At 42.6% G+C, this 12326-nt stretch overlaps 1 protein-coding gene across 1 annotated transcript in view; it reads left to right on the plus strand.

Moving 5' to 3' along the window:
• HIVEP3 (HIVEP zinc finger 3) overlaps window positions 1-12326 on the plus strand; it is a 464171-nt gene that overhangs the window by 100063 nt on the left and 351782 nt on the right. The window contains exon 2 of the mRNA XM_081305082.1: window positions 7037-7148. The gene's annotated coding sequence lies outside the window, so the exon portion shown is untranslated. The remainder of the gene's footprint in view (window positions 1-7036; window positions 7149-12326) is intronic.

Genomic DNA, 12326 nt, shown 5'->3' on the forward strand with positions numbered 1-12326 from the left:
CTCTCCTGGTCATGCCCTCCTGTAGAGGAGGCTGGGAAATGTCATCTTTAGCTCAGCGGCCATGTTCCTAGCTAAGAAGTTTATTAATAATTGAAAAGGGAGGGGAGAATGGATAAAGATGGAACAATCAGTAGCCTTAGAGTTAAGTTCAGAATGTACAGTAGCGGAATTTGGTTGCCAAAAAGTCTTAAGCACTTTATATTGTTCTGATAGAAGAAGTAGAGTACCTTCTAGAACAGGAGTTGGCAAACTTTTTCTGAGAAGGGTAAAATAGTAAACATTTTTAGACTTTATGGTTTCTGTCACAAAATATTTTCTGTGCCCCTTTTTCTATAAATCTTCAAAAAATGTCAAATCCATGCTTTGCATGTGGCTGCAAAAAATGAGGTTGTACCACAGGCTATAGTTTGGGGAACTCTACTCTAGAATAAACATGATGACAAGTCTGGGGTCACATCTTAAGATGCACAGAATGTGTTCAGAGGAGGTGACCAGGATGGGAAGGGACTCCAGATGAACTCCTAAGGACAATGACCATTTTAGCCTAGAGAAGCTTGAACTGTGATGACATGATCATCGTCTTCAGGTATTTGAAGGACGTTCAGGAAGTTAGGAGAGACCCTTGTTCTGTACGTATCCAAAGGGAAGAATGAGAATTAGTGAGAAAGCTCTGGGAGACAGATTGCAATGCTGCGTGAGGACTTTCTCATTATTACTTAGCATGTATGAGCCCTATCACCAGGCACTTGACATAGACAGCCTCACTGGATCCTCAACAGCCCCTATAGGTAGTGCCATTCTTACCTCTACTTTACAGGTGAGAAAGAGCAGCATTAGAAGGTTACTTACACAAGGACACTTGCTGCTAAGGGGCAGAGCCATAACAACCCCAACTGTCTGCCGCTTCCTCATATGTGAATTAAATGAGACATATAAATAATCCTGCAGTGCTAAGCATGCATAAGTATTGCTGCTGATAATAATAATAATAATAACTATAATGAGAATGATAATAATAATAACTATAATCCCTAGGAAGTACTGTGCTTCTCATAGTGATGGTTTTCTGAGTTTCCTGTGGCTTCTGTAACAAATACCACGCACTTGGTGGCTGAAAACAACATATTTATTTGCTTATAGTTCTGGAGTCCAGAAAATGGGCTGAGATCCAGGTGTTGGCAGGGCTGGCCTTCCTCCAGAGGACCCAGGGTAGAATCTGTTCATTGCTTCTTCCAGCTCCTGGTAGCTTCTAGCATTTCTTGTTTTGTGGCTGCATCGCTCCGATCTCAGCCTCTGTTGTTCTCTCTTCCTTTCTCTTATAAGGGATACTGATGATTACATTCAGGGTCCTCCCAGATAATGTGGAGTAATCTCTCCATCTCAAGATCATTAATTCAGTAATTTCTTTTGCTATATAAGGCAACATTCAGCTTCCTGGGATTAGGAAGTAAATGTCTTTGGGAGCCATTATTTAGCATACCACAATGATATTTTGACATCATCTGACAGACCACATTTTTCTTTTTGTAATTGGCGGGAAAAAAGTTCATACCAGTCTATGACTTACTGATCAATCAAAATACCTATCTATTCTTTAGAATATTTTTTTTTTCTGAAAATAGAACAAATTTTAAATAAGGTAGGAAAGGTAAAAGAATGATTTTCAAATATATAGCTGCAGTGTGATACTATTTATTACATAATATATTCTTTCCTTCCCTGATTTAAAACTGTTTTTATACCTGACCTTCCCATAGGAAACTAGAGCCAAATTGCTTCTTGACTTCATTCTGTTCTTTCAGATCTATGCTTAGATGTAGATCTCTGCCACGAGCAATGCTGTACTATTTACTATAGCATTAAAGTATATATTTCTAGCTGATATATTAAGTCCCCCTCTATTCTTTTTCAATTTTCCTGATCAATGGTTCTTCTACTATTTTCTTCTCATTGAGTATTTCAACTTAAAATTCCTTATCACTTTAAATGTGGGTCTTGGGAAGAATAGAATAGAATAGAATCATCTCCTGCCAGGATGATCCTCTCATCTTATTTCTCTGTCTTTTAATGACTTACCATTCACAAACTCTGTTGTCAGACACTTTCTTTTTTTTTTTTTTAAAGAGAGAGAGAGAATTTTAATATTTATTTATTTATTTATTTTAGTTTTTCGGCGGACACAACATCTTTTGTTTGTATGTGGTGCTGAGGATCGAACCCGGGCCGCATGCATGCCAGGTGAGCGCGCTACCACTTGAGCCACATCCCCAGCCCTGTTGTCAGACACTTTCTATAGACAGATTTCACTTACTTGTCTCAACTGAGATTTTCTAATTTTTAAAAAATAATATGGAAGTTTAATTTCAGACATTTATATCTGAGAGATAGATAGAGATTATACAATAATAGTTTCTTATCCACAGGGGTGTGCTAAGACCCTTTCCAGAGAATTCCTGAAACCACAGATGGTACTGGATCCTATATATGAGATATATATATCTATATATATCTATCTATATCTATATCTATCTATCTATCTATCTATCCTTTAAAAATTAGGCACAGGAAGAGGTTAATAGCAATAATAATAAAATAGAATAATTATAACAAGACACTGTAATTAACATTATGCAGATATGGTCTGTCTATGTCATTTCACTATACTTACCTTTTTCTTCTTGACCATGGGTAACTGAAATGAAGCAAGTGAAACTGCAGACTGTGGGAACACTATGTGTTTAAATCTTTTAAATCTGATTTTTCAAAATTTCTAACAATGTTTACAACCTCATTAACAATTATTATGCTTAGTCTTATATTTTGTTGGTTTTATTCTTCATTACATTTTCTTATATAACAGATCTTCTCTTTTCTTGAATTCATTATTCTTGCTTTGAAGAGATCTTTACTCTAAAAAAATTTTTTTTTCTTTTTTAATAAGGGGTATTTGAGGGATGTAATTTCTGTGTCTTCAAACATACCTTTATTTTGTCATCACGTAAGAGGGAAATTAGAGTCAGGCAGCAGTTGAACTCTTGAGTTCAAATAACATTCCCTTGGAATTCTATAAAAACTCTGTCGGTGTCTCTGAGCAGAGTGTTGCAGACGAGAAGTAGGAGGTCAGTCTGTTTAATTTCCTTTTAAGCAGCCGGATTGTTCTCCCCTATGAGGAAGCTTGTGGTTGTTTGTCTTTGTTCTTGGGGTAGCAGACTGCATCAAGAAGTGTGTATTTGTTCAGTGATCCTGCTGCCCAGACAGGATATGATCCGAGCCCCGAGTTCTTTCTTTAGCTCAAGGGAATGGTCTTCTCTTGCTTCCTTGGTCATTGCTCTTCTCCTCATTGATGGTGTTGTCTCCATCTGGAACTCGTGTTGGAGTAATATTGGAAGTTCTGGATCTCTCTGTTACATCTTTTTTTAATAAGATTTTATTTACATATATACATATATTTTATATGTATTCATATATATTCACACATATATACATATATATATAGTAGTTGGACATAATACCTTTATTTATTTATTTATTTTTATGTGGTGCTAAGGATTGAACCCAGGGCCTCACATATGCTAGGCGGGTAATCTACTGCTAATCACAACCCCAGCCCTTCTCTGTAACATCTTGTTTTCTTCTGCTTATTTCAGTTTCTTTATCTTGTGGTGTGTGTGTGTGTGTGTGTGTGTGTGTGTGTGTGTATGTACGCACAAGCATGTGTGTTTAATCGTGTTGCCAAAAGAGCTGGTGTCCTGCTCCTATTCAATCTCTGGCTCCTTTTTATATTAGTAACAAACCTCCCACTTTCCAAAGAAGCTGTGAAATAACTTCTGTGTACAATTACTCTGTGTGGAGCTAACTGTCCTTGTTCTTGATGTCCTTAATATACTCCTGCATCGATGCCCATGACCCTTGTCCAGTCTGGATTCTCTGAACTTGGAAACCCAAGTACTTACTTCTTCAGGGGCCCATGCAGAACCATGAGTTTATCACCGTGAAGCAGCCTTTCCTCACCCTTGCCCTGTCAACTTTGGATCTTCCCCTCATTCCTCCAAAGATCTACTTTCTTTTTATTTATTGCTTTTTATTTTGAGATAAGGTCTTTTTATTGATTGATTTTTATTTTGAGATAGGTCTTGCTAAGTTTAGTGCCTTGCTAAGTTGCTGAGGCTGGCTTTGAACCTCGATCCTCCTGTCTCATCCTCTTGAGCTGCTGGGATTACAGGTGTGCACCACTGCATCCTGCTAAAATATCTGATTTCTTGAAGGCATTTTTCTTTGTGTCCCAGCATGGCTACTAATGTTTTGGTCATGAAAGTGGTTTGGGGGGTCGGAAGGAAAAGGGATAAGCACAGGAGCCCAATTTATCATTCCCCAAACCAAAAGCCACACTGTAGAACTAGGCTAGGGGACTGAAACATCACAGGGATGGCAGAGTTGACTCTCTGGGAAGATTCTTTTAGACCCTAAATATAATGAAAGATTTGAGAAATAACTTTTACACAAAGGGCCAGAGACATAGCATGTAGTTTAGTCAGGAGAAGAGAATGAAGGGACCTTTAAGTGCTCAGTCTCATTAAACCAGCAGAAGACTCACAGGTGGCAAATGCAAGTGACTCCTGTGATCACAAAGACCATTTGCTTCTTGAAAAGTTGTGGGCTTTATAATGCATTGCAGAGCCAGGTTGAGACGCCTCCTTTCCTGGAGGGTTAATTGCTATTCTCTGTAAAGGTAACCGGATGGACCAGAATCACTTTCTGGACTGCCTGCCAGCCTGGCGATACTGTGGTTCTCCACCAGGGACACGTGCTGTTAGGTGGGGAATAAGCCCAGCAGATGAACTCCCACGAGTAGAGATCTTGTTTACACCCAGCCTTCCCGATTTTTCTTTTCTTCTTCTTTTTTTTTCCAGATGTAATCATTTATGGAGGGATAAATGTCCTCATTTGTCTACTTTATGTGAAGAGAGAATGTTTTTGTCAGGAACACTGTCTCCAGGTCTTTCAATCCGAATGGAGACATCTTTGGTTTCTTCTCCACACACAGCTCCCTCCCTCACTGCGGGTGCCCTCCCACCTCCTCCCCTGGCTGTTCCCTCCCCCAGTTCTGGGTGATGGCGAGGCTGAGAGAGAGTGACAGGCTCCCTGTGGTAGGTCTGTGCCTTGTCACTGAGCCTCCTGGGCTCAGGTCTGTGGTGACTGAGGGAGAGCCAGCTCCATGCTGTGTGGCTGGTGACATTTCCGGCTGCCAGTGCCCAGCCAATCGGTGACAGGCCCAGCTAGCTAGGGCGATGACACATGAAATATGATAATTTTTCTGCTAAAGAGCCCTGGAAGTGGGGGGAGGGATGGGAGAGCGTGTGTGTGTGTGTGTGTGTGTGTGTGTGTGTGTGTCGGGGAGGACAGAGCAGACAGACAGTGCCTGCGACCAGGTGAGAGTGACAACACACTGATGTCAGTAGTGTGCCTGACAGAACTGGGCAAGGGAGAGAGTAGGCGCTGGTGCTAGAGCTGGAGGGACCTGTCCTGGAGTGACTGTAGGAATACCACCACGGAGGTGAGCCTGGTGGCCCCTGTGGCTAATGGGCAAGAACCAGGGGAGAGTAGGGCCGCTCCATTCTGAAGTTGTGGGGCTTGCAGGGGGCCAGGATTCGATGCAGGAATGTGTGTGGAAACAAAAAACCCAACTGAAAAAGGCATTGTTTTCCTTTCAAACATGAGTAAGGTTAGAAGTTTTGCTTCTTCTCAGTGCTACCTCTTTAAAAGCCAAAGAAAAACTAGAATAAACACCATCTGGGTGGCTAAAGTACTTGGTGAGGTTTTTTGATTGTTTGTTTGTTGTTGTTGTTTAATTTAGACTGGAGGTGGTTTATCTCTCTACCTTTTTTTTTCTACCTCCATGCTCAATCCTACTCTTTAAAAAAGAGTAAAAATAAAAACAAAGTAACAAAAGCTAATTGAAATCTTGAGGAAGGGCAAATCTCAATTTTTGACACACTATGATTTAGGTGGTAGTTTTGATTCCCGATTCTGGTGGGAAAAAAATTATGACTTGGAACACAACCTGGTCCTAGATCATGTTAGAGTTGAGAAACAGAGTCAGAATTATGCTTTGAGTTGAGGACATGGACCCGGAAACTGCAGGGCTGGCAAGCAGTGCCCTGTGGTGAACTCTGGAGCCACATAGGTCCCCACCTCCTTCAGCCACTATTGCAGGCATCCTGGCTCTTGATTAGCAGTAAGCGGCTGGTGCAGGATGGCACCTGTGCTGACAAGAGTTCCCTGATCATCTGACCAAGAGAACATGTGTGTTCCGAAGTGAAGGATCATAGTGTTTCCATAATATGCCAGTTCATCACTGAGAAGCTCATCAGGCAATGAATATGTATGCCTAGTCTTATGCCTTACATTTACATATTTTCTCTCTCCATATATATGCCTTTTGTATGCATGCATGTATGTGAAACACAGGCAATGTACTTTTTAAAGGGCACCAATAAATAAAATCATTGTCATTGCTTGCCACCCTGCCCTGTGTGGTTGTAGGCATGGAACTGGCTTCCTGCACTCCAAATGATGGCTATTCAGAAGTGATAATTGGTGTACTGTATCTTTAAAAGGTTAAAACCCCTTTCAAAAAAGGCCTGGACTCCTAGTGGAAAAGACAAGCCAGGCATGGGTTGGCTCTGGATTCAGAAAACAGCTGCTGATTAGATTCTGTGTCTGCAGGCTGAATTTATTCCGTGTTTTTCAGCAGCAGGAATTCAAGAGGGATGCTTCTGTTTGGGTTTCTGATGGTGATTTATATTTATTCAGAGGAATAACAGAGGGTGGATCTGTTCCCGGCGCGAGCATGCTCACAACCAGCCGACTCTCCCATTATCCCACTGCCTAGTTTGGTGCTCCAATGTACATGGATCTTCCGTGTGCATACGTGTGTATACAAACACGCATGCATGCCTGGATGGACATACGCAGGCACAGGCTGTTTTTTAAGGACAATTCTTTCAATAAGGTCTTTACCCCTTACTTGAAACAGGTGTTCATGAAAAAAATGCACAATATCCCGACTGGCCGGAATAATTCATGAAGAAGGGGCTGGATCCGTGGGTCAGAGAACACAGGACCAGTTTGCCATCCCAAGGCCGAAGGTAGGGGACTCTGGGTTTTTATTCGGCGGATGGATTCCTTGTGCTTTATTTTACGGATTGTGTTTTTGCCTGCGGCCGCCACGGAAAAGTGCAATAACGAGCTGAGCTGCCGATTCCATTTTGTCGCTTCCTTTCTTACGCCAGGTGTCGGGAGGCCAAGGGCAGGGGCCGGCTGGGTGGGCGGCCGTGATGCCCCGGTGGGCTGAGCGCGCCGCTTGCCTGTGCTGGGGGAGCTGCGGGAGCCTCAAGTGACCCCCGCGCGTCAATCACCGGCAGCCGCGGCGGCTGGGCTGTAACCCTGTGTGCGCCGCGCTCCTGAGCTTGCGCCAGCGCTGGCTCGCCTGAGGCCGGCGTGCTGTGCCGGGTACTCGGCTCTGAGCTACCAGAACCTTAGCTGTCGTCAAAGGCATTGCCCTTTCCCCCCTGCTGTTGTGGCTGTGCTTCGGGATTGTTCAGGACTCTATCCTCTGTTTGAGAGTGAGGTTCCTATGAAGCTGGGTGCCTAGACAGAGGGAAGAGCCTTCCCTTCCCCCTTAATCCTGCCCCTCTGAAATGTTCCTAAAGAAAAAATCACTCCTCTGTCCCAAACACAGAACTCCCAACTAAGCACATGCTCCTATTCTGGTGGGGATTCTTGCCTTCCCACTAGCAAAGTGGGGGGCCCTCCTCCAACTTATGCCCCACATTTACCATCGTTTAAAATGGAAACGGGAATGGTGCTGAATTGGCTGGCTCCTAATGGGGTGTCCAGGCTGTCCGAAGACTCCCAAGTGTGGCAGAGAGCCTGTGCCCCATAGCTTGGACAGAAATGGTGGCGTAAAGGAACTTGGGGGTCAGGGCCTGGTTTCCTTCAAGCAACTGGTTTGGTTTACATTGCAAGTCAGCACTTCTGTGGCTTGGCCTGTCCTTGAACTTTGGGGACAGTGATTGCAGGAAGAGGGTCTGAAGGAACAGGTGCCAGTGAGCAGCACCTTGGCCCTCTGTTTTGGACCCTGAAGTTTCTGGCAGCCTTTGACATTGCTATTGCAGCAGCCAGATCCCTGCCCCCTCCAGCTACATGGGGTGCTTCCATGTTAACCCTGGCTTGCCTCTGGTTCTGGGAGGGGGGTAGTGAGACTGATGCATCTGCTGAACTGATCTCCAGGGAAGTGTTCTCCAGCCATATTTGTGTGATTATGTAAGCCCAACTGATGATCAGACCCTATGCCCAACCAATCCCCCACTATATCCTGGTCCTCCCCCAACTGCAGAAGTTAGGTGCTACTGTTGTTTATGATGTCTTTATGTAATTGTGTGTGTGTGTGTGTGTGTGCACGCGCGCTTGCCCCACACTCATGCTGGGAACAGGGAATGTGCTACAAGGAGGAATCATTTGAATGACTTGAATGTGAGAGCACAGGGCAAAGATCATATGTATCCTGTTGAGCACAGCATGGTATTGGCTTTGGATTGGTGTTGATCTGAGACTGTCTCTTTGAGCCAGTCATTGCTTGTCTGAACTTTTAGTGGGCAATCTCACCCATCTTGGTCCCTGCAGGAGATTTGAATCTCCCCTGCAGGGCCCCTAGGTTCCTAACTCAAAGCAGAAAATTCTGAATTCAGGTGAAGGCCCAGGTTTTAGCTTTTCTTCATGCTTCTGGGTGAGCAGCTGAAGTGGAAGAGTGCCTGTCCCACCAGGGGTCAGTTTTGCTCTGAGGCTGGGTGCTCTATGGAATTGAAGAGCAGACCTTGGGTACTGATGGAGTTGCTGGACCTCTGCTCTTTAAAGCTGAGAAGACCTGTAGAGGTTGGTGGCCTTTTCCATCCTTGCATTAAAATAGTGGAGGTTTTTTCCTTTTTTTTTTTTTTTTTTTGCAAAGTAGGCAGACAGCTGTCCCACTGAGATTTCTGCAGGCAGGAGAGGAGGGTGTATGTGGTGATACTTAGCATTCTTTTCCCTCCCTACCCTTTAAGATACCCCACAGAATCTAGAATTGTTAACACAAAGTCTTCCTGTCACACCCCTTAGTGTCTCAGTCAAGGGTTGCTGGACAGATTTGTTAATTTGGTGACAAAGTCTAGCCACTTAAGGCTAAGGGTGTTTTGGAGAGTTTTTTTGCTCTTAGCATCCTAGTGTGTGTGTGTGTGTGTGTGTGCTTTGAGGGCCAATAGCAACTACTACCATGTGCTTTGTGGCAGTGAATCAAGATGTGCTCAACTGGCACTATTATTGAGCTGTCTCCACCCATTGCGTTTTAGTGGCAGCCATCCTCATTGGTGTGGAGAAGTGTGTGCTGCCCTTGGGCTCTTGCCAAGTAAGCCATGGAGTCACTTAGTGTGTGAAAGGTACAGGCAAGAAGAAGATGCATTTAGTGTGAAGAAGTCCTGGCAGATTGCAGGACCGCCTTGATCAAAGATAACATTAAGAAAGCTGGGTGACAACTGGATAACTTTTAACTTGTCTCTTACTTCCTGCTCTCTGTGAGTTCCCAGGTGTCTTTCAGATTTTTTTCTGCCCTCCGTGCCACCCATCAGACAGCCTATGACAGGCTGTTCTTCATTCTGTTTCCCTGGGAGTCGAAGTATATTTGCAAATCTACAGTTGTACTGGGCAGGCAGGGCAGGAAACCCCAGCTAGGTGAACAAGCAGGGCTGGTATTTGGGGTTAGACCTGGCCAAAGCCTTTGACTTGTTCTAAGTGTACCGGAAAGTATTGAGTAGAAAATGAGATCAGCTAAACAGTAACATGTGCTCTGTAGCTGGTGGGTGTTAGAATAGTACCACAACAATCTGGAATGCAGAATTACAAAAGGTAAACCAAGAGAGATGTCATAAGCCCATGAGCTGCGGTTCAGTCAGTCTGATTGTTGAAGGTGATTGCAGACCCTTTTTTAGGACTCTGCTGTTGTTTATAGAAGTTCTAAAAGCAAATTGGAAGAGAGTCATAAACTACTGTAAAAGGATAATTAAAGTTCTTTTGTCAAGCAACAGTATGAAGAAATAGTAATGAAAGAAACAAACAAAAAAAATTAAAAAGAAAGTAAAATAAAATGTAAGAGATACAAGTATTCCAAACTTGGGGTTTTAAGTTGAATGTGTTTGCTTTAAGCATTTAGTGAAAGTTTATGTATTTTATTGGGTCTTCAGGACTCTGTTTTGTAGCATAGTATAGTAACTGATGCTCACAATGAGCCATGTATGTTAAGAAGAGTTTAAATGATATTTTATGTGTCCACTTTAAGAAGGCATGAGAATGGCTTTTTTTTTTTTTTTTTTTTTTTTTTTTTTTAAAGCAGGACAGTTAGAAGAAAAAGCATAGCTATCCAGGATAAAAGAACCCTCCTGGGTTTCTGGCCAGCTAGAGGTTTGCTGATCAAATTATATTACAATGATAAAACCCTGCTATTGAAATTAATTGCGAACCTTATAATCTTTTGTTGAAATTTATTAGGGAAAACTATTATGCTATTATTAGTAGTGGTTATGTTTCAACATTTCATGCTACAGAAAATACTAAGGAGACATTAGAACCTCAGTCTGTCCTGTGACCAGAGGACACTCTTAGGCCCTTCCAGCCTGAATGCTAGTGTTGGAAGAGAGTTGATGGAAAGGGATCAGGAGAGGTATTCCCTAGTGGCATTTGTTTCTGCATCTGTGTGGGGAATGTGGATTTACCATTTCCAGTGTCCTTTGCCGTCAGAGAAATGAGTTCAAGATGTTTGGCCACACCCCATGCTCGGCAGCCGTGTTTACTTAATTTAGACTTTATACTCAAAACTGGAAGGACAGCTGACTTATGTGAGTGATACGCGGCTTGGCTAGACCCTCTGCTGATTTTTGCAATTATAGTTTGCTCCAAAACAAAGGTAACAGGAAAAACAAAAGGTTAGGAAAATGAAATGCTGATGCTTTTTAAGGAGTATTTTTATTTATTTATTTTTTCCTCTTTTTTTTTTCATTTGTTAAGGAGTATTTTAAAAATGCAGTACATATGTGCAACATGCGAAAACCTTGTTAAAATTAAGAGAAGAATAATACTCACTTTCTACATACACATAAATTCATTGTTTTGGTAATCTATGGGAAGAAATTCTTAAATTTTCTAAAAGCAACTCTCAGCATCAGATCATTGAGTATAACCAGAATTGCTCAGAACTCTCTAAAGGTTCCATGTATATAAGTACAAGGTCCTATTGTAATAAGATGGAGAAGAAAGGATTCCTTGGAATCCCAGGGAGCTTGGAAGTCATTCACTGAACTCTCAGACTTGACATTAGTTGGTGAAGCTATCTTAAGATCAGAGGAACCCTGACAAGAATGAATGAATTTAACAAAAGAATTTTGAAAGCTTCCTCAACCAAGATTCACTACAGTAGACCCTTGGCACTCCCAATGGATACATCTTAAGCCCTTGGTCAATCCCCAAATTTGCAAATTTTGCAAATTTTGGAAGGTAGAGGAAGGGGAGTTGGTGGTGGGGAGTGACTTAACTCCACCATCCTGAGAGCTGTCTGGTTAGGAGACTCATTGTGGGGAACACGTTCTTGTTCCTTGGGGACAGGACAGTGAGGGTGGGCTTTTCCAGCCATGGCCATCTCGTGTGAATGAGCAGTGGAACTTCTCTCTTCTTTACAAGCATTACTGAATGCCAGATGTGGCTGGGATTCTTGTGAAAAATGAAAGGTGGAGTTTTATATCCAGATGTGCCTAGAAATGATGTGATAATGCTCCGCAGATCTGACGAGTGAGGCCAGGCAGAAGGACAGGGAAGTTAGTCCGAGGAATCTCTCTGAGCATTCTTGGATCCTTGAAGAGAGGTCCAGAGTGAACTTTTAAAGAACAGTTATTTCTGCATAACTGGGATCCAAGGCAAAGCTGAGGAACAGATAATAGAAAGAGGTGGAAAAAAATTAAAAGCAGTGTTATAAATACATGACATGCTCTGCTGAGCCTGTCACCAACTTTAGTCTATTTAGTCATTCACTGAACTCTCAGACTTGACATTAGTTGGTGAAGCTATCTTAAGATCAGAGGAACCCTGACAAGAATGAATGAATTTAACAAAAGAATTTTGAAAGCTTCCTCAACCAAGATTCACTACAGTAGACCCTTGGCACTCCCAATGGATACATCTTAAGCCCTTGGTCAATCCCCAAATTTGCAAATGCAAAACTACTTGCATAGGCTGTTGACTGGATT

The sequence above is a fragment of the Spermophilus citellus genome (genome assembly GCF_964194105.1).
Source record: "Spermophilus citellus genome assembly, chromosome: 9".
Taxonomy (NCBI): domain Eukaryota; kingdom Metazoa; phylum Chordata; class Mammalia; order Rodentia; family Sciuridae; genus Spermophilus; species Spermophilus citellus.